Here is a 23,201-nt window from a genome sequence, read left to right on the forward strand (position 1 = left end):
TTTTTCATAGGCTTCTTTGAGTTTGGGCAAGGACACAGGGTCCCTATGATCCCCTGGGGTCAGTAGGGGACCCCATGAGATGCCCCTGGTACCTTTTTCATAGGCTTTTTTGAGTTTGGGCAAGGACACAGGGGCTCCATGATCCCCTATTGCCCAGGGGCCCCATGAGTTGTCAGTCCGCCGCTGGGCTGGAGTTAGGTTTTACCAATCAATAACTGTTATGCTTGTCGTATTTTAATAAAATGTAAACTTTCTGAAAATATTTGTGCAGTTCAATTACAAGGTGATTCTTTCAAGATCAGAAAGGTAATAATTAGTGCACAAGGAGAATGAAAGGGTAAGCAGTTGACAGAATCCTTGAATTCCAACTGAAACCTCAGTTTAAATGAGCAAATTACATTTTAAGTGCATTAAATTAAAAAAAAAAATGTCCAGTGACTTTTTTGTCTTATGCTAGTTGCTTCTGAGCAGGACCCTTGCTTTCTGTCTGGAAGCAGTGATTTTACTGTAAAGGTCTGACATACCCGCCAGTCAGACCTGCAGAACTGCAATCAGCAAAGCCTGTTCTCTCTGCTGTTTGGAGAGCCCCGTTTTGACTCAGCAAGGGAAATGCTAGACCTCTGCAAAGAGATCCCTGCTTCCCCAAATATAACAAGTGTCCCACTCTGCAGCATGGTGGTAGGGCACCAGATTTTCTACTCAGACTGTGGAAATTTTTTAAAGAAAACAAAAGATTTGTTCTGATGTACCTGTAATTTATTTAGCCAACAGAAACTGATGGTTCATTTGGGCTTCAAACTCACAATATCTAGGTAGCACCTAAAACCCTTAACGTTTTTAAAATACAGACAACATTTAAAGAATCTCTTTATTTTGTATAGGTAACACTAACATTTTTGTCTTCTCCTATTGGTAATGTATCAGCCTGTTTTTCTTCCTAGCTCCTAACAACAATATAAAGATTGATTTTCTGTTAAAATATTTGTCTTTTTTTAGAACTAAAACTGCAATGTCTTTAAAACATTCAAAAGTTCTCACCCAGCAATTTATAACTCATTGTAATGCTAAACTGCAAGTCACTAAAGTGTAAAAATTATAAAATGTGTGAGCATAATAACAATAAAAACACTGTAGACTAGTTCAAATGATCACTAATATTATATGTTTACTCCTTTCATATAGCATATTATTACACCTAATATGTGTATCAACTAGACATAGAGGAAATATGCACACTTCTTATTAATTGTGAAACATTTCCAAGAATATTTTATTAGAGAAATTTTCCATTTTATGGACCTATAAGTCAGTCTAAAATGGAAACTGAGAAACACATAAGAATAAGTAGCAGTGGAACTGTGCAAAACTGAGATCTGCAGGATGCACTGTAAAACTGCTTTATTATATATGCAATAAAACAATACAGCATTTAAGAATGAGCAACATGGAAAACAAAACAATAAAGTTTTATGATGCAGATCATGACAACTCCATAATAAGATCCCAATTACAAAAAATGAATGCTATAAAACAGACAAATACAATATTAATGTTTATTCCAAAGTAATACGTTGTCAGCAGCATGCTACTCTAAACAACCCCTTTTGTAAAGTGAGATTAAGCTAAGTGCATAAGAAAACATTTTCCTGCAGTTGCATCATTAGTTTTTGGACATATAATCCAGTGAGAGCGTATTTACTACAAGTACACGCTTTGCAGGATGATTTTGTCTCTAAAAGCATTTACAAAGCCTGTGCATCCTTTTAGTAGTGCACCAAGAGACTAATACGCATCAAAGTGTACCAACCAACCTTGATTAAAATTATTGGAGCATAAAGCCCTGGTCATTGCTTTCCATTTTTTTGCACATTTTTGCTGTAATAACTGTAACAAGAGGTTTCTCAAATTTCAACTTGCTATGGTTAAAAGGAAAGAAACATTAAACAGTAAAACATGCTACCATCCAAATTATAGATGATAAAAGCATATTCTAAAACTATAGTGTGTCAGATTACTTTCTGTTTAATGAATATACATAATATCTACAAAAAAATAACTAGTGATATTTATGACTAGATTTAGGTCATCAAACCTGATTAACACATTTTTGCCTTGGAAATTCATATTTCTGCAACACTAACATTCCTTGCAATTGAAAGTGAGGTATAAAATAGATGCAGTAAAAAGTTGAATAAATAAATTTCACATGTGTATTATATTTTGTATTCAAATATAATCATGTTACCTAATCCTGCAGAGCTCATTCACACCAGCAAAGCCAAAAAATTGCAGGCATTTAATAACATTTATACATGAAAATTAAAAATGCAGTTCCAGGCTAACAGCCAATATACCGTATGTATGTGATTTGGGGGTGCTTTGTCCTCAGAATTTAGGAAGCCAGCCAAGGTGCCAATATTGTTCTTTCATAGACATGTTTCAGCAACAGGGGCAGACTGACAACTTATGGGGCCCCCGGGCAATAGGGGATCATGGGGCCCCTGTGTCCTTGCCCAAACTCAAAAAAGCCTATGAAAAAGGTACCAGGGGCATCTCATGGGGCCCCCTACTGACCCCGGGCCCTCGGGCAGCACCCGAGTTTCCAAATGGTCAGTCCGCCCCTGTTCGGCAAGTAAGTGTTGTCACCCTATGACAGAAAGTATGGTACTGCTAGGATCATCAAGTGAAAAATAAAAAAAAGCCTAAAAAAACTAACACTGCCATGTTTTTGTTTTTGGGTTTAAATAATCACTTCAGCTCTGGAAGGTTTTCCCCCCTTCCTAACCAGGCCAATTTTTGCTATTTAGCACTGTGCTAGTTCAACTGGTAATTGCGTAGTCATGCAACGTTGTACCCAAATTAAATGCGTGTCCTTTTTTCACACAAATAGAGCTTTCATTTGGTGGTATTTGATCACCATTGGGTAAAAATAGATGATTAAAAAAAAGAAGATATTTTCTAATTTCAGTTACAAAAAATATCTAATAAACTCAAAGTTAATCATGGATTTAGGCCAAAATGTATTTTGCTACATGTCTTTGGTACAAAAAAAATCTCAATATGTGTATATAGTGTCAACACACTATGGCATATATTTTGGAATTTACACAGTTTTTACTTTCTGACTGGTTATCACATTTCTTGAGGTGCTAAAATGCCAAGGCAGTACAAAAAGCCCCCAAATGACCCCTTTTTGGAAAACAGACACCCCAAGGAATTTGCTGAGAAGCATGTTGAGTTCATGGAAGAGTTTATTTTTTTGCCACACATTTTTAGAAAATAACAAAGAGTTGTCATTTGAATGATATATTGCTGACACATGCCATGAGTATATGTGGAATGACACCCCAAAAGACATTATGCTACTTCTCCCAAGTAGTTTTGTTTCCTTGCTTCATTTTTCAAAAACTTTTGCCAACAAATGAGATCTGCAAAATACTCACCATGCTCTTAGCAAATAACTTGGAGTGTTTACTTTCCGATAAGGGGTAATTTTTTACTAATCCCCAGCTCTATGGAACTTTAAGAGCATCAATCCATAAAATTAAAAGGGTTACATGAATCTTTATTATATACTGTATGTGTGCTTCAGACACAAAAAAAACTTTTTTTAATGAGGTTAGTGTGGCCTCTCACACACAATTCAATACTTCTATTTTTTTAGTACAATCTCACAATACTCCCAACATGAGCAAAGGAAATAGAAAGATAGAAACAAATGAAAAAACTAAATAAAAGGAATAGGCTTGGACATTAATGTATCCACTTAACAATGATCTCAGAAGAAAAGAATGTTTTGGCCAAGGGCCTGAGTTTTTGTCCCATGGAGAATTTAGATAAATTCACAGCAGTTAAAGACCTACATATATTTGATCATAATTTAATTTTAAAACGTTTGTATGAGAAGACTAAAAATGAGCCCCTAAATATAGAGGATCAAAGAGCTCTGAACAGTCTTCTGTCTTCATTGGAGGAGAATGACCCCACAGATTTGATTGACCGTATAGATATTGTCTAACACCCTCAGCATATTGAAGTGAATGAAAAAAAGTCTTCCACGCAAACGTCCACTTTAAAGAAACAAATCTGCCTTGTTCCTCCCTTAAAGCTCAAATTCTAGCATAGTAGCTTTTCTTAAATTGGTTTGTGGGGAAAGATTAAAAATTAGCAATAGAGGGAATAGTAACTTCAGAAAAAATGAGAAACAGGCTCTAGACCAGTTAGCAGAAAATGCCTCCCTTGTCACTACACCATCCAACAATGGGTGCAATATTGTCATAATGAATAATGACCAATATGTCAGTATGTGTAATAAGATTCTCCAGAATAGAAACTAATATCATCCAGTCTCTTCAAATGTGATTAACAAATGTAATAAACAATTTTATGAGTTGGTCGATACTGCTTTTTTAAAAGGCATTATTACCAAAACTACATGGGAGCTTATTAGAACCAGCTTCCCAAAAATTCCAACTTTCTACTCCCTTCCTAAAATTCACAAAACGGCAGATAACCCTCCAGGGAGACCCATTATTTCAAGCAATGGACCTTTTATTGAAAATCTGAGATTTTTAACTGATGAACACCTTAGACCCCATGTATTAAGCCTTCCCTCATATGTGAAGGACACAATACACTTATTTAAAATCATTGATAACTTGTGCATCCCAGAGAGGGCTGTCCTTGTAACAATAGATGTAGAAGCATTGTACAGTTCCATCCCACATGCTAGAGGACTAGCAGCAATCCAACATGTATTACCTCAGAGGAAACATCAAGAATGGGCTTACAATGAATTTATTGTTTCAGCAGTAGAATTTATCCTCTATCACAATGTGTTCACGTTCAATGGGTCCCACTACCTCCAGATAGAGGGGGTGATGATGGGGACTTGGTATGCCTCATCATATGCCAACTTGTACCTGGGTGGGAGCTGGTGTTTTTGGATGATGAGGGATTATCGATATACATGGACAACATTTGTATGTGGAGTTAGTATATCAATGATATTTTCCTTGTATGGGAAGGCCCACAAGATTTATCATGTACATGCCTGGAGAGAATTAATAAAAATGAGTTCAATCTGCCATGACTTACAATAAGAAGGAGGTCACATTTTCAGATGTTACTATCGAAGTGCAAAATGATGGTAGCCTGGCCTTTAGACTATACTGTTAATCCATGTCCGACAACACTATACTCCACACCTCCTGCTTTTAATTCTCAAGCATTGATTTCATCAATTCCCTTCAGCCAATACCTGAGGATAAAGAGGAATTGCTCTGATGAGGCTAGACTACTAGAGAGAAGGTACACTAAGTCTTGCTTAAAAAAGCCTACATGCATGCGTGTATGAGTACTAGGAATGACCTATTTTATAAAGACACTAAAAAGAAGGAATCAGATACGTGTACAAGTATCATCATCACATTTTCTAACCAACACAATCAAGTTAGGAACATTATTCAAAAATACTGGCAATTGTTGACTATAGATCCTATGATACGCACATTTGTACCCTCAGTTCCTCAAATTACATTCGGAAAGGCAACATAAATAAAAGATAGGATAACACATAGTGAATATAGAGGGGATACTTGAAGAAACTCATGTAAATTAAAAGTCACTTTCAGTTGTGGTGCTTGCAATTATTGTACATGCATGCATACGGAAGTACAGCCAAAGCTACCCAATTGGAATTTTTTCAAACCAAAACATTTTGCAAATTTTAAAACCACTGGGGATGTGTATTTACTCTTCTGAATGTGGATGCTTTTATGTGGGCAAGACAAAGTTGGAGTTTTGAAGGTGAGCATACAGACATATAAAGAGTATGCAAACATGTGATCCTGAATTACCTTTAGGGCACTACACCACATTGGTGCACGGTGGAAAATTTCCCAAAATCCAATTCCTTATCCTTGATCGGGTACAACCAAGCTATAGGGAGGAGGGACAGGAACAAATTCCTGTTACAGTTAGAACTTAAGTGACTTTTTCGATTACATGCCAAATACCCTCCTGGCTTAAATGATTTTGCTAATTTTAAACCCTTTTCACAAGGGTTTTCATCTGGTGGAATGGAAAAATAGGGTTTCAAATAGTATCTTGCCTCCTTTTCCCTGTGTCTTGCCTACATCTGCCTTTTTGGCTCTGTGTTATAAATATATTCTGGACAGGGTTAAGACCAATGGAACAATGTCCAGGCTTTCTTATCAGGCAAGCTATATCATTGTCTGTATATGTTGTACAATTATTTACTACCCTCTGCCTTGCCTTTTCCTTTTTCCATTTTTTGCACAATTGTTATGTTTATTTATGTAAACTTTACTTGTGTAGAATTTGGGTTGCTGTTCCACCTGTACATGCATTTTTGGTTGGGATCAAACCAAGTTTTGTTTTGAGCCTTTCTTTTTAGCACCTGGCACGCACAGGCCATGCCACTGAGAGTGATTTCACCCAGTGAGTGTGTCTGTCTTATTTGGCCACTGGGGGTGAGGTGGCTCTTCCATTGCGGGCTTTGCCACTGCACCTCCCCTGTCAGGTGGTCATGTTTGTTGCATGTCAGCAGTCCATCGATGCATGACATTATCCCACACTGCATGTATTGGGTACCACTTTCACTGTCCATCTGGATATTTTTAATTGCGGCCATATATATAGATCCTTTGGACCTGAGTCAATGCCTTTTTTCCATGGCGGATACTCTCGGTCCCCACAGATGGCTGCTCCATTTTTTTAATCACTAGAGGTGAGCAAAATGTATATATCAATACTTCTAAGGGGGGTATTTTTTTATTCTTTCTTTGGATAACATTGCTTTTGTACTTAATTAGTAATATGCATCTTTGGAGATAACTTTTTTTGTCTTCTCCTACCTTAAGAGCCTATATTAGTACTTGTTTAACTCTATGTATAAAGGCAACATACATTTAAATAGCTTGTGGTCCTAAGGTCTATCCGGTTTGGACCCCAAAATACTTTGGAGACCCCCCTATGTATGGGTTTGTGCTCACCTATATGTGGGAAGCAGTGCTGGTGAAGACATCCATGCACTGATAACCACAATGGTGGGTGTTTTATATGTTCACCCTGTAATGTGTAATAATAACCAGTATTCTCTGCCCATTTCAGACTTATATGTTGTTATTATCCAATCCTTCATCCTGCAGTGATCCAGGCAGCCTTAGTGTCTACTTGAAGGGGCCCTGGGTGATTGGTAACTACTGAATTGCGGGCTGGGGAGTAGCAGCAAACCTGATTATATTTTTAAGTTTGACTGAATATTACTCTGTTTCAATTTTCTGGTGGTGTGAGTATTGTATACTCATGTTCATACAAATATGGCACATGGATGATTGTAGCATATAAGTATTTTTAATTTTATAGATCATATCACCCTTCTGCAGAGTGTTTTTACTCTGAAACGTGTTGGATTGTTGGAAACAAACTCTGCAACTGTGGAATATTGTATGATGGAGATATAATAACGGATATGATCCTCATAAAGAGCCACCTCTATTTGTTTTTTATATGTCTGGAATTTTTATAATTTTTCTATATAATAAATATTCATGTAACACTTTTAATTTTATGTACTGATACCATTAAATTCCCATAGACCAGGAGGTTCTTTGTAGCAATTTCACCCAAAATGTGTACGCATCATCCCAAAGTATAGATAAAGCTGTTTTAAACAGATTTGTGCGGTCCTTACAAACCCACATACAATGATTTACTAAAATTGTGGATCTCAAGAACACAAATCAACTGGTGGCCCCTGTGGAGTTTCATCTGACCACTGAAGACTTGCTACAGAATGTAGCAAAAGTCAAGTTCCAGGAGCCAAAAAACTGGCATTTAAGGTAAGACTACTCCTGTTGCCAATTATGGCAGGAAGGTGCCTAAGGACAGAGCATACCCAGGTGCTTGACCTGTGAAGATGTTTAAGGATAAGCCATTTGTGCTGCTAGAGAAATGGGGTCACATAATTATCTAAAAGTGCTGTCTTAGGAGACCAGCCTGATGTGTGTCCTGGTTCACTATACCAGCATTTTCTGCACATCAGAGTAATGAGAATGAGACACAGTTTTGTACCATTAGGGTGGATGGCTATGAAGTAATGCCCTTTCTGGCCACTGGTAGTCTGGTGAACCTTCTGCATGCAATAAATAACCCACTGCTCTACTAACTATTGGGGCCACTTGTGGAGGCTGGGACTATAAAGCAGGAGTGGTAAAGACTTTAATGTTCAGTGATGCATTGGGGTGTGATTTTCCTTTCTTTTTCAACTTGTATTATAAGTTTAAAGGGCAGGAGAATGTGCCAAAACCAGTATACAATTACTGTGATAATAATAATAAAAGTGAGCGCTGACCAAAAAACAGCTATGCACTCAAGGTAACCAATGTACACTTATAAACAGAATAATTAAAATAGTGCAGCACTTAGGAAATCAAAACTAGAATAAATGAAATTCACATAAAATATCGGAGGTTCTTATAAATAGTCTGTGTAGTATTAATCGTGCCAGGTGACTGGTAACAATCAATGGTGGTGCTCCGTGGAAAATAGCAGAAATGCGCACTCACCAGAAGGTAAATGAATATAAGCATTGTATGTCATATCCAGAGGAATCCTCATCAGGAAAAAGGGAGTGGTCAGAATGGGTAATCCTTCCTCAGGGTTGCATTCAGAACTTGCCCAAAAGATGAAATGAATCAGATCCAGGTAACCAGAGGTCTCCTAACGTGGGATGAATGGAAGGAGCTGCCAGCTTACAGGGGGTCTTCCTCCTCTTGGTATGGTGCCTGGATCATGATAATGGGCTCTGCAAGTAAATACTCCTCTCAAGGAGTCAGGGAAGGATGCCCATAGTGTAGAAATATTGAATAAATGCTTTTATTAAACACCTTCCACTGCCCTATAGTACAATGACGGGCACAAGGTGGTTCTCTCGTTCTGATAGGACGTCATATGACGTCCTACCATTCTCACTGCGCATGCGCGTGCCACCTATCAGTGTAAATCAGTGCAGCCTATCAGTGCCCATCACTGCAGCCTCATTAGCGCACATCAGTGAAGGAGAAAAATCACTTATTTACAAAATTGTATAACAAAAACTAAGAAAAAACGTTTTTTCAAACTTTTCAGTTTGAGAAAAAATAAAAATCCCAGAGGTGATTAAATACCACCAAAAGAAAGCTCTATCTGTCTCAAAAAAATGATAAAAATTTCATATGGGTACAGTGTTGCATGACCGCGCAATTGTCATTCAAAGTGTGACAGCGCTAAAAGCTGGAAATTGGCCTGGGCAGGAAGGGGTTATAAGTGCCCTGTAGGCTAGTGGTTAAGGTAGCGGTTTGCAAACATAGCATAAAAGGTCATCCAGGTATAGCTATAGCTATAGACCTCTGGTTACCTGGATCTGATTCATTTCATCTTTTGGGCAAGTTCTGAATGCAACCCTGAGGGAGGATTACTCATTCTGACCAGACCCTTTTTCCTGATGAGGATTCCTCTGGATATGACATACAACGCTTATATTCATTTACCTTCTGGTGAGTGCGCATTTCTGCTATTTTCCATAGAGCACCACCATTGATTGTTACCAGTCACCTGACACGATTAATACTACACAGACTATTTATAAGAACCTCCGATATTTTATGTGAATTTCATTTATTCTAGTTTTGATTTCCTAAGCGCTGCACTATTTTAATTATTCAGTATACAATTACTGCATCCTTAAACTTCTAGAAGCTGTTTCCTATATGATATAGTAAACATAACCCCTAGCTAGGAAGAATGTTTTCCTCTAGAGATGTTGGAAGTGGAAGCAGAAGCAGAGGAAGCCATCCAGATATAGACTTATCTGATTTGCTCTTATCTCTGGATAACGTTAAACGATCTGTTAATGGATCTCACTCTAAGCTGTGAGCAGGTAAAAGTCATTAGTGAGGTCCCCTAAGGGCTGGGAGTTAATATGATTTTCCCACACTTTTCCATGAAAATTGACCTGACATATCCAGCAGATGAGGTGCAGGAAGTCAAAGTCAAGCAACTTGTCATTCCATAGCCCCAGTAAATGATTTCTCATTTGCATATTTTAGGAGGACATTTGGAAAGGTATTGCAATGTTTTTTTTAGCCAGGGGTATATAAGGATCTGTAAAAGCATTGTGATAACTGCCCTGTATGTCAGATCACTGCCCTAATCTTCAATTTTATTACCCCTAGCCATTATTGAATTACCCTTTACAAGGATTGCCCTGGATCCTATGAGTCACCTGGACTGTATAACCAATCTGCCGATATCTGATAATACCTTTAGCCCTGATGATAAAGAGTGCATACTGATCCTGACAGCTGAGTCAGAAGTAATGTTCTGGTGAAATGGTGAGAGTCCTGAAAAAATTGTAGAACAATTTGGAGAGCTCAATTATAAGGATACATGAGTCAAGTAAAAGAAATCCCTACCAAAACTATTTCATGAATTTTATTAAGCCGTGGAAAGATAGGGAGTGCCTTACTACACAAGCTGCCCAACTTTAATAAGGGCAGGACTAACAACAGTGCCTGAGATAAAAGTTGCTGTGACTCTGTTAACCAAAAACAAGAGTTTAAAGATATTTTACTATAAAATAGATGTTTTCTTAGAGCTACCTGTTTTAATTACTGTGAGATAACATGATATTGTGATGGAACTGGCTAAATATATGACAACTCTTGACCTCAGCAAAGGTTGTTGGCAAGTCCTTCCAACAGACCAGGATATAGATAAAACAGCTTTTACTACAATAAAAGGGAACTTTCAGTAAATACGGTTGGCATTTGGCTTGCATGAGGTCTCAACCTTATTCCAGTGGATAATGGATCATGTTATAAAGCCCTTTTGAAACTATGTATCTGCTTATATATAGTAGATGTCATGGTCATCTCAAGCACAGAGTCAATTACCCAAGGTGCAAACTGTTTTTGATGTTACCCATGATGCTGGTTTTGTTGGCCAATCCCAAAAACAAAAGTCCAAGCCATACAGAACTAACCATGACCCCATTAAAAAAATCAGATTCAATCTTTCCTAGGGATAATCACTTGCTATGGAAGATTTGTACCCAACTGTGGCAGTTCCTCTCTAGAATCTTAGGAAAGGAAGCAATTCGACAACGATCACCTGGACCCAAATGACAGAGATAGCATTTCAGGATTCAAACCAGCTCTATGTATTTTATTACAGGCCATTTCCCTTTTGTTGTAGTAGGTATTTGACCCAAGATTTTAACTGTGTTTATAATTAGAATATGTTTTTATAAATTGATAGGTTCTTTTTTTTTTCCATAAACATTTTTATTGAGAGCTAAAAGTCTATACAATAAAGAATACAAGAGCAAAAATAGAAATCCATGCCAGCAATAGGCAACACAATGGCAAACATCATTGTGTCATTGTGTCAAAAATTCATGAGAAATATCAGGATAAAAAGTTTTGTTTTCCAAGTGGTATTAAGAAATTGTACATCAAAAAGAACTAGCATGGTAACAAATCGATATTACAGCATAAAAGTATTTCAGCCCTTTGCTTTTTCTCCTTTTTTTTTTTTGTTTCTTCTTTGAAAGAAATCTCAAAAGGCCCGTTGAAAGAGATATGAGAGGAAAAGATAGAAAGAAAGGTAGGATTTAAGCAAAAAGAAGAAAGAAAGAGAAAGGAAAAAAAGGGGGTAGGTAAAGGGAATAGAGTATGAAGGGGAAGTTAAGGCAAGGATGAGAATAGGTTGGGGAGTCCTCGAGCTCCCCCTTTCCCTCCTGTCCATTGTCAGAGTGAAAAATTGATTTACAAGAGAGCACTCAGCAAGATTTTCCAGCAGTCCAGCAGAATCAGGTGTTTGTAAATTTTGCAAGCACTCTGGAGAGATATAAATGAGTTCTTCCATCTCCTCTATCTTTTAAAGTCTAGGAACTGCAAACCATTTATTAATCGTTGGTACGTGTGGCACGTGAATGGAATAAGTTGCCTTGCCCACGTTGTTGCCGAATCTGAAGAAGAGAGAAAGTGTTGAAGTTGCCTATACATCCAAAAGGGGAAGGATCCAGTGGATGGCATTGACACTAAGCTCTCATAGGTGAGAAGTTTGCCTTTCATAAAGAATTGATGAGCAAGAACATCTCTATGAGGCCACACCTAACATAAGAAGGTCTCTGCCATAACAAAAGGGAAGACAGGGTTTCCCGACACCATGGTTAAGGGTCCTGGAATGGATGAAAAAGCAGTAGATTTCACCACTTCCTGAAACATGACAAAGATGGGTTAATAAGAGGATGTGTCAGGATCTCCTGTGGCCAATGGTAGACAACAATGGTAGCAGGTGAAGTGGGGTGAACACAGAATTGTCTAATTAGACCCAGACTTTCCTGTTAGTGTGGATGATTCAATTCACTAATCACATGCAATTACAAGCCAGGTAGTGCTTGTAAATGTCCAGTAATCCTACACCCCTTTTAAGTTTTGAGAGTGTCAGAAGGGGGTATCTAATACAAGGTTGAGTGTTTCTCCAAATAAACATGGTGGAAGATGTTTTGTTAGATGTCATAAAAGACAGACGTAAGTGAATCAGGATAGTGTGTATCAGGTAAAGAAGGAATGGAAGGATAGTCATTTTAATTAACGCTGAAAGCCCAAACCACGACACATCAAGACCTGCCCATTCAGCTTAAACTATGCCCAAAGCTATAGGAAAGTTTCATATATACTGTATAACTCAGAGAACTTAGCCAGGATTTGAATTACCAAGTATGTAATGGTTCGATTTTCCAAAGGAATGGAAAAGAATCTTGGCAGTGAGTGATCTCATCAGGTGGAATGGGGATGTTTAGAGCATACGATTTGGAATTATTAAATTTCAGATTTGACAAGTAGCCAAAGTGATCTATGCCTCTTAATAGGTTGGGCAGGGAGGCACGAGCTGTGGAAAGAGAGAGGAGGATGTCCTCAGCGAATGCTGCAAACCTTGAATTCCCTGTCACCGATTTGGAGACATATCTGAATTGGAACACAGTCTGGCGAGGAAAGGTTCCAATGTCAAAACTAAGATCAATGGGGATAGGGGGCATCCTTGATGAATCCCATTACTGATAGTAAAGTTGTTCCACAGGTGGCTATAAACACATACAGAGGGATTGGAACAGAGTGCCAGAACCCTGGCTAGCATACAGGGTTGGAGTCAAAACACTCTAAGAGCCTCTCAGATAATCCCAAGCCACCTTGTTGATCACCTTTTCAGTGTCCAGGGATATAAGGAAGCCCTGAGTGCAAGTGGAGGAGAGCCAATGGTGTAGGTTAAGTGCCTTGATGGTATTGATAAGTTCTTGATTAGATGTACTATTATATAGGATTGTTAGAGTATATTTGAAGTCCCTTATATAGTCTTGCAAACTGGTACACAGTTATAAATCAAATACAGGTCCTGAAGTGGAAGACCCAGAAAAAAGTGAGAAATGTACGAGTGACCCAGTGGTAAAATAAATATTTTTTGTTGCAGCAGTTTTCTGCTACTTACATAGAGTTTAAATAAACTTCAACAGAGCTTTATAGTTTGAAATCTTTTGGAAATATGACAAAGATGCAGGTGTAAACTAAATAAACAAATGCACTCAAAATATACTGGTCGAGGAAAAAATGGTGGTTAAATCCAAAAATAAACCTTTTTTTACTATAGAAAAGTGACAAACATTTCACTATTAACCTCCCTAGCGGTCTGATTATGTCCATATTTCTGTGCTCAAAGCGGTACATTTTTTTGCATGGAAATATGTTGTTTTTTTATTGTAGGCCTGTAAATTTTTTGCAATTTTTGCAAACAAGAGTCTAGTAAACATCCCGGGTATGTTAAAATTTGAAACACGAAATCATAAATTATAATTTAATAAATAATCATAAAAAATAATAATACATTTAATTCAATAATATAATCAAACCAAAAACACTGAAATTTGAAATATAGCGCCAAGTTCGCACATCACTGAGCAAAGTCGCAAAATCGTTTTCAGTGTCTGATGACGAATTTTCCCACTAATTATTATCACACAATTCTGCAAGTGGTTCTAATTTACTATCGCTGTTCTCTATCTGGTCTAAAACCGCTTTTGACCTAAAGGGACGTTTTTTTGGACGCCATGGACATTTCTCAATTTCAAGGCAGAAAGAACAGTAATAATGCAGGCAGGGCACAGGACAAAGCACTCAGGACAAAATGTATGTGAAATGGTTTGATACAGTAATGTTTTACTATGTGATTTTAGTGTATTTAGTAAATGTCACTTTTTGACATTTTAAAATTTCCCACCAGTTCCGTCCCCATATGTCCTGACGTCGCAGGGAACGGAACCCGGAAGACAGATGCCGTCATCGGCCCGGAGGACATTGCCAGGGACACTGCAGGGGGGACATCGTGGGAACAAAGGGCAAGGTAAGTGAAGAAGAGATCCCGGAGCAACGCTGCAGGGTAATCCCGAGTGTAGCTCGGGGTTACTGCTTGTGGTGCTGAAACTTTACCCCGAGCTACACTCGGGAATACCTCTAGGGAGGTTAAAGCAAACCTATGGCCATGCAGACTAAAATATTAATATGTTCTAAATAAGATGTAAAATCACTTTAAAATAAGTCTTAATAATTTTTGTATTCATAAGCACTGTGAAGAAATTCGTTTTCAAAGTTTACATCACAGACAGTGGACTTTTCTATGACAGCAGATCTTGGCAGGCTGTTGGTTTTTTCAAATGTACACAATCACCAGGTATTTCTAAGCTGTTAAAAACTGACTGAAACCTGACATTAGAGCCTTTGTTGTGATTTTTGAGAATGAGTAACTTAATTAAAAATATCTAGAAAGTAAAAGATAGTTTGTTTTAAAGCTCTTTTACTACTTGTTAAGAATATATAAATAGCTTATTGTTCCTTGTCTGGGCACAGGTACTCTTAAAGGTCAAGATTTTGATTTCTATCAAAGGTTTGTTATGAGACATAAACAGTTAAAATAAATAAAATGCTATCAGAGTTCAGATTTTTTCACGTATACCACAACAATCTTCTTCATTATTTATTATTAAAAAATACTAGAATGCCCTTGGAACAGCCAAAATTTATACCTTTGGTGATATGGCACAAAAAAGACATAGTATTTTAAAAAAAATTTCCTAAAATAATAGTTGGTACTGGGTAAATTTTTTCCTTAACCACTTGAAGTCCAGGGCATTTTGTTTAATTTCTCACACATTAAAATTTGAATTTTTGCTAGAACATTACTTAAAACCCCAAAACAGTTAGGTATTTTCTGAAAGAAGAGGCCCTGTAGAATATTATGGTAGCAGTTGAAAGTTGTGGCACTCCTTTTGTAGAAAATACACTTAAAAGTAATTTTAGTGCACACAAACACAATATAATACCCAGTTTTGGGGAATATAAAAAAATATGGAGTTGTGTTGAGCAAATAGATACCAAACATGTCAAGCCTTAAAATTGCACACTCTTATGAAATGGCAAAAAGCTACAGTACACATAATGTTCAATAGGCAATGTTTTAAAAGCCTTTACAGGTTATTAATTTAGTTGCAGTTACCCTTGAATTATGCTCTAGGATTATTTATCCCACTCCAACAATTACGGCAATACCTCACATGTGTGGTTTGATTGCCATCCCTCAGATGGTAATGATGGTGGGTGGGGAAGCCCTTTTCAGTACTGTATAATTAACCACTTGAGCCCCAGAGGATTTACCCCCCTTAATGACCAGGCCTTTTTTTGCTGTTTGGTGCTGCACTAATTCAAATGATAATTGCGCGGTCCTGCAATGCTGTACCCAAACAAAATTTACGTCCTTTTTTTCACACAAATAGAGCTTTCTTTTGGTGGTATTTTATCACCTGTGCGCTTTTTTTTTTTTGCGCTATAAACAAAAAAAACACGAAAATTTTGAAAAAAAACAATATTTTCTACTTTCAGCTATAAAAAATATATCGTAAACTCAAAATTAGTCATAAATTTAAATCAAAATGTATTCTGCTACATGTTTTTGGTAAAAAAAAATCCAAATAAGTGTAAATTGATTGCTTTGTGTGAAAGTTATAGCGTCTACAAACTATGGTATAGATACTGTAATTTATGCCTTTTTTTGCTATACAGCGCTGCACTAACTCAAATGATAATTGCGCGGTCATGCAATGCTGCACCCAAACAAAATTTACGTCCTTTTTTTCACTCAAATAGAGCTTTCTTTTGGTGGTATTTGATCACCTGTGCGCTTTTTATTTTTTGCGCTATAATCAAAAAAAATACGAAAATTTTGAAAAAAAACAATATTTTCTACTTTAAGCTATAAAAAATATATCATAAACTCAAAGTTAGTCATAAATTTAAGCCAAAATGTATTCTGCTACATGTTTTTGGTAAAAAAAATCCTGTGCATTAGCGGGCAAACTGGCGCTATCTAGGAGGGGCGCTAACACTATCGGAAGTCACCAGTGACACTAATACAGTGATCAGTAAAAATCTGTTCACTGTAATCAATGACACTGGTGACAGGGCAGTGAAGGGGTTAACTGGGGGGGAGGAGGGGGCGATCAAGGGGTTAAATGGGATTTCTGGTGCACTAGCGGGCAAACTGGCGCTATCTGGGAGGGGCGCTAACACTATCGGAAGTCGCCAGCGACACTGATACAGTGATCAGTAAAAATTGGTTCACTGATCAGTGACACTGGTGACAGGACAGTGAAGGGGTTAACTGTGGAGGGGGGCGATCAAGGGGTTAAACGGGATTACTGGTGTACTGGCGGGCAATCTGGCGCTATCTGGGAGGGGCGCTAACACTATTGGAAGTCGCCAGCGACACTGATACAGTGATCAGTAAAAATCGCTTCACTGATCAGTGGCACTGGTGACAGGGCAGTGAAGGGGTTAACTGGGGGGGGGGCGATCAAGGGGTTAAACGGGATTACTGGTGTACTGGCGGGCAATCTGGCGCTATCTGGGAGGGGCGCTAACACTATCGGAAGTCACCAGCGACACTGATACAGTGATCAGTAAAAATTGGTTCACTGATCAGTGACATTGGTGACAGGGCAGTGAAGGGGTTAACTGGGGGGGGGATCAAGGGGTTAAACGGGATTACTGGTGTACTGGCGGGCAATCTGGCACTATCTGGGAGGGGCGCTAACACTATCGGAAGTCGCCAGCGACACTGATACAGTGATCAGTAAAAATTGGTTCACTGATCAGTGACACTGGTGACAGGGCAGTGAAGGGGTTAACTGGGGGGGGCGATCAAGGGGTTATACGGGACTACTGGTGTATTAGCGGGCAAACTGGCGCTATCTGGGAGGGGCGCTAACTCTATCGGAAGTCGCCAGCGACACTGATCAGTAAAAATCGCTTCACTGATCAGTGACACTGGTGACAGGGCAGTGAAGGGGGGGGGGCGATCAGGGGGTTAAATGTGTCCTAGAGTGTTCTAACTGTTGTGTAGTGCTTGTGTACTCACTTTTTGGATGTCTTCTTCTCTGTCTGGAACGGAATGTGTCCAGGCAGAGAAGAATGACATCATATCCTGCCCTGTGTAAATATCAACACAGGACAGGATAGGACAGGGACTGATCATGTGATTTCAGCCAGAAATCACTGGCTGAAATCTAATGATTGATCCCTCCTGGATCAAATCGTATCACCCGCGGGTCGGCGGGAGCACGCGCGCGCGCCTCCTACCCGCGAATGTGTCGGGAGCACGGAGCACGTTTTAAAACGTGCTTTTGCACTCCACTGCCGCCCTGCACACGTATATACACAGTGGCAGGGTGGCAAGCGGTTAATCTGGTGACTCTATAGCCATTCCGATTACTTTTACTGACAAGCTGATCACCACCTGCAAAAAATCTCCCAGTGTTAATGGCCACAGCTGCAGCCATGAACTTGTTGTAACCGCCTGAAGCACAAGCAGTTTAGAAATAGCCTATGTGATTTAGCAAAAGTAAAAATCACAATCCCTGTCAAACCTGTAAGTGTATGTGTATGTAGGGTAATAACATAAACATGTGAGCACTAGGAATATTGATTCTGTACATACTATTATGTACCATACACCATGTTTCAAGGCTACACAAACTTCCTGCTACCCCTATCAGAGCAAATTAAAAAATGTAAATATGCACTTTGCAGTACGTTCATCCACGGGGTCTTTGTTTTCTGATGTCTTGGCCTAAAGATACTTTTGGAAAGCACAGTCTAGTGTATCCCTGATTTCCAAGTGTGCAACCCTTAGTTTTTACATGCCTATACAACCAAGCAATCAAATACCCAGAACAAACCTCCCTGGATAGAAATTTGGAATGCCAGTGCTAACCTGTTTTTGAAGGTGCATAGTCCAGGGCTGTTATCCTTTGCTTTGTTTAAATTCTGAGCAACTGACTTGGAACAAGCATGTTCATATCAGGTGTCTTGACACTGACCTGAAAAATAGAAAAGGAGAGAAACATAAGAATGACAGCAATAGAGCTTACACATTTAAAAACAAGTCAGCAGTGGCAGCTCTTATATTTATATTCGGCAAAGTTCCTTTTATAATAAACCTAAAGCTCTCTATTGGTCAGTGAGGCCACCCTTCAATAACAGGGAGGATCATGGGTGTAGATGGGAGGTAAGTCTAACCTTTACAGAAAAAATTGGGATTTGCATATACCTAAAGTCACTACAACAGATTTGGGTATCAAGAGCTTGAGACAGTTAATGTCAGGGCAGGGGAGGACTGACCATTTGGAAACCCGGGCACTGCCCGAGGACCCGGGGTCAGTACGGGGCCCCATGAGATGCCCCTGGTACCTTTTTCATAGGATTTTTTGAGTTTGGGCATGGTCACAGGGGCCCCATGATCCTCTATTGCCCGGGGGCCCCATGAGTTGTCAGTCCGCCCCTGTGTCAGGGTAGATATTTCAGTGCTAAAAACTATATTGTGTATATCATGTAATTTCCTATTACCTTTTTCTGGCACTTAACACTAATCCCTATCTTTCCCCTTCACTCAAAACTTTCATGTCCAGGGATAAATAAAACGTTTGTAACCAAACCAAAGTTTCAAGTTTTGGTGTGCATACCTTTGTGCAATAGCCTTTTAACCACTTGATGACCGAGCTATAGCCCAATGACAGCTACAGAACAGTCGTCTAGTTTTGGGAGGGTGTCATATGACGTCCTCCAGAACCGTTCCTCCCACGCATCCCACCTGGCGAGTTCTGTGATCACTGCGTCCTTTGGGCACAGCTGATCACATGACATGGTAAAAGAAAAATCCTTTTACTACGTGATCAGCTGTGTCCAATGACAATCGGCAAGTGTATATACACATCAGGACATTAGTGCAGCCCCAAGGGGGCATCGGTGCAGCCCCAAGGGAACATCAGTGAAGCCCCAACAGTGTCCATCAGTGGAGGTCGAGGACAGAGCCCAGAGCCCAATGGACACCGAGCCCCGGACACACTGAGCTGGAAGACGACGCTCCGTCTCTCAGGAAGAAGTAACTTATGTGAGGCTGTGCGGGGATCCAGTATTAATTTCAGGACCACCTTGATGTCCTACTAACAGCATCTAGGACCATTGAAGGGAATATACTGGATTCCAGACACCACCCAGACTAGCAGATGACATCAGGACAAATATATACAAATGCTCATTAAATTGTGCGTTCTGGTGAGTGCGCATTCTTTCCGCACTTTATATCACAGCACCTTACTAAAAGGAGGATACAGTCACATGAGAGCACCTGAAGTCACTTCAAGTCACCTAATGAACTGTTTATCTAATGATGTAGATACGCGTACTACTCATACTGTATTTCCCTTTTTAGCGCTGCACTTTTGATTTACATCGAGAAATATTACCTATTTGCAACATTTTATAACAGAAACAAAGAAAAATGTTTTTTTTTTTAAATGTTGGTCTTTTTTTTGTTTGTTTAGTGGTGAGTAAATACCACCAAAAGAAAGCTCTATATTTCTCAAAAGAAGATAATTTAATTTGGGTACAGTGTTGCATGACTGCGCAATAGTCATTCAAACTGCAACAGCGCTGAAAGCTGCAACTTGGTCTAGGCAGGAAGGGGGAAAAAGTGCTCAGTAGGCAAGTGGTTAACTACTCTGTATATATTTGTCACTTTGCCAATTAAATTGCAGTATCTTTTGACAAGGCATTGACCTGTACCTTGATTGTTATGGATGTTTCTCTTCACTTGGCAGGGAAAGACATCACACCAGTTTATGGTAGTAGTCTAAACAGGCTTATACAACATAAAACACGTCTGTAACTTTACCAATAGCTTTCAGCTGTTATCAAAGAGTTGTCGTTTTCAATTACTCATCATACCTACTGTGGTTCATTTGAAAGTTCTGTGAATAGGTTAGAAAAAAAATGGATTTGTTAGGTTTTAATCCATGTTACGTTTTTTTGTCTGGAAGCATTCACTCACTCCAGGTGCTTACATGTTCACCTGGTTTTCCTTTTGGGGTTATGCTCTCCTGCTGTTTGAATGGATGGGACACGATGAATTCACTCCTGTGCATACATGTGGGAGTCATGATTGCAGGATGGTACTCTGCATTCAGAGATTCAGAATCTAAAACATACTGCATCTGCGCAATTGATGTCATTGGCTACAACCAATGTGCATTTATCCTAAAAGGTACAAGTCTAGGAGGTATTCACAATACCTACAGGTAAGTCTTACTATAATAAAGGCAAAAGAATTATGTGCGCTGCCAAATAATGAGAATAATAATAGATGAGCTGCTGCAAACACGTGTTATGTGTGTAAACATAAATAACAGACTAAAAAAAAATTTAAGTGTCGCGCTGCTAGAATGAATCAATACATGTAAATATACAAATAAAAACATGACTGATAGTCCCAAAAGATGAAAAAACATAAAAATAAATGCAATCCTTTAAAAAAATCCAAATAAGTGAAAAAATCTTCCTGCTGGTGATTGCACCCAAAATCCCAATGCTGTAAATATTCAATACATGTGAATCACCACAGTGAACATAGACTTCCAGGTGGACTCTCACCTTCTCACATGGACCTGTATGTGGACACAGGTCAAACAAAGCATCTCCCCTATTAATGGGGGTAACACATAACTTGCTCCTCTGTCACCTTACGCGTATCGTCACACAACACGTGACTTCATCACGACTTCATACCTCTGATGAAGTCACATGGTGTGTGACGATACGCGTAAGTGACGTCAGCACTCCTACATCGTTCCGACAGGCAGGGTCTTGCTCTCCATTGTTTGATTCTGACCGCTGTTTCATGTGTTTTTAACACTATTATCATGTGAGTTCATATGCTTTAATAAATATATGCCTTTTAAAGAAGCCTACTGCACTATGGTCTGCTTTGTGGTTGTCAAGTTTTATCCACAGAGCTGGCTGTACTGAAATTGGGTGCCATTTGGGAAGGTCCAGTGGGGATTCATAAGGGTAAGAGTGCACAGAGGAACAAGTTATGTGTTACCCCACTAATAGGGGAGATGCTTTGTTTGACCTGTGTCTACATACAGGTCCATGGTGAGAGTCCACCTGGAAAGTATATGTTCACTGTGGTGATTCACATGTAGTGAAGATTTACAGCACTGGGATTTTGGGTGTAATCAACAGCAGGAGATTTTTTCCGCTTATTTTGTTTTTTTGAAGAATTGCATCTATTTTTATGGTTTATCAACTTTTGGGACTCAGTCATGTTTTTGTTCATATATTTACATGTATTGACTCATGCTAGCAGCGCAACACTTTCATTTGTTTTAGTCTGTTTTTTATGTTTACACACATAACGTGTTTGCAGCTCTTTACCACGTAATCAGCTGTGTCCAATCACAAATCATCGGTGGGACACAATGCACCAGCGATTGCTGAGCGCACCCAGGGGTGTGCATATGCAGTTAGAGTGGGAGGACCTCATAAGATGTCCTCCCAGAATGAGAGAACTGCTACCCACCGATCATTTACTTATATGGCGGGTGGGAGGAGGTTAAACATGTGATCATGTGATCTCTACTAAAGAGAAGGAATTCTGGACAACCTTTTGGTGATTCATAGTCCAATGAGACTAGTGACAGAGAGGTGATGTAGGAAGATGTATTACTGAACCAGGAAAATTAATTGCTCAGTCAGGAAATGCATGTGTCCAGGACTGCTGTTAGATACCATGAGGCCCCATACAGCCAACCTGAAAGGCTCCCTCCACCCCCCCCAAAAAAAAAACCTGTTTACTTTGCTTTAGTTATGCATGAACACAGTGAGTGATCAGCACTGATCATTCATTGTGTTCATTCAGGAAAGGAAGGGACTTGTAAATGCGCCATGTTTACCAGATCCTTCTCCATCCTGAAGGATCCTATTTTGCGCTCACTCAGCTGAAAGCCAGTGGGAGGGAGAGGAGGAGAAGCCAGCTTTCAGCTGCTGCAGAGAGCGCCGTACAGGAGAACTGTTCCAGTAATTGCCCCCCTCCACCATGCCGGTCACCCTCCATGCCCACATCAGATTCACCCAGCTGCCTGGGCCCCCCTGCTGACCTTGGCCCCTGTACAGGAGAACTGGTGGTACCCCCTTATCCATGGCCCTGCAAGTGTCACCTGCATAGCTGTGATGTTCGGAAATCATGTGTAAGTCACAAGATTGGCTGTACAGAAATAAAAACCCTAGAAGGTAAAACAGTAACCATGCATGTATGTGTAATTGGGTTTAGCTTTTTTGTCCAGAGATTCTTTTCAGGTAACCTGGTTTATCTATTACAAAATAAACTGCAGGGGCGGACTGACCATTTGAGCACCCGGGCACTGTCCGAGGGCCCGGGGTCAGTAGGGGGCCCCATGAAATGCCCCTGGTACCTTTTATAGGCTTTTTTGGGTGTGCTTTGAATGTGGGCAAGGACACAGGGGCCCCATGATCCCCTATTGCCCGGGGGCCCCATGAGTTGCCAGTCCACCCCTGATAAACTGCTTACAGATTTATATTAATTGAAATGCATATCAACCATATAAAAAAGCATTTATAATGTTGACTCCAGCTCCAAGCTCCAAAGCTCAGCCACTTTCAGATTTCATCCACACTCCCATCTCCCATCTCTACTCTAGAGCCATACCAACAATAATACACCACACTGAGACA

General features: G+C 39.4%; 1 protein-coding gene across 2 annotated transcripts in view; it reads right to left on the reverse strand.

Moving 5' to 3' along the window:
- Nucleotides 1-23,201, reverse strand: part of CDH12 (cadherin 12) — a 1,084,366-nt gene that overhangs the window by 350,913 nt on the left and 710,252 nt on the right. For both annotated transcript variants that reach the window (XM_089674839.1, XM_089674840.1), the window contains one exon: nucleotides 18,385-18,490. The gene's annotated coding sequence lies outside the window, so the exon portion shown is untranslated. The remainder of the gene's footprint in view (nucleotides 1-18,384; nucleotides 18,491-23,201) is intronic.

This window comes from Staurois parvus, unplaced genomic scaffold (genome assembly GCF_062004578.1).
Source record: "Staurois parvus isolate SC_StPar_1 unplaced genomic scaffold, SC_StPar_1.0 ptg000153l, whole genome shotgun sequence".
NCBI classification, from domain to species: domain Eukaryota; kingdom Metazoa; phylum Chordata; class Amphibia; order Anura; family Ranidae; genus Staurois; species Staurois parvus.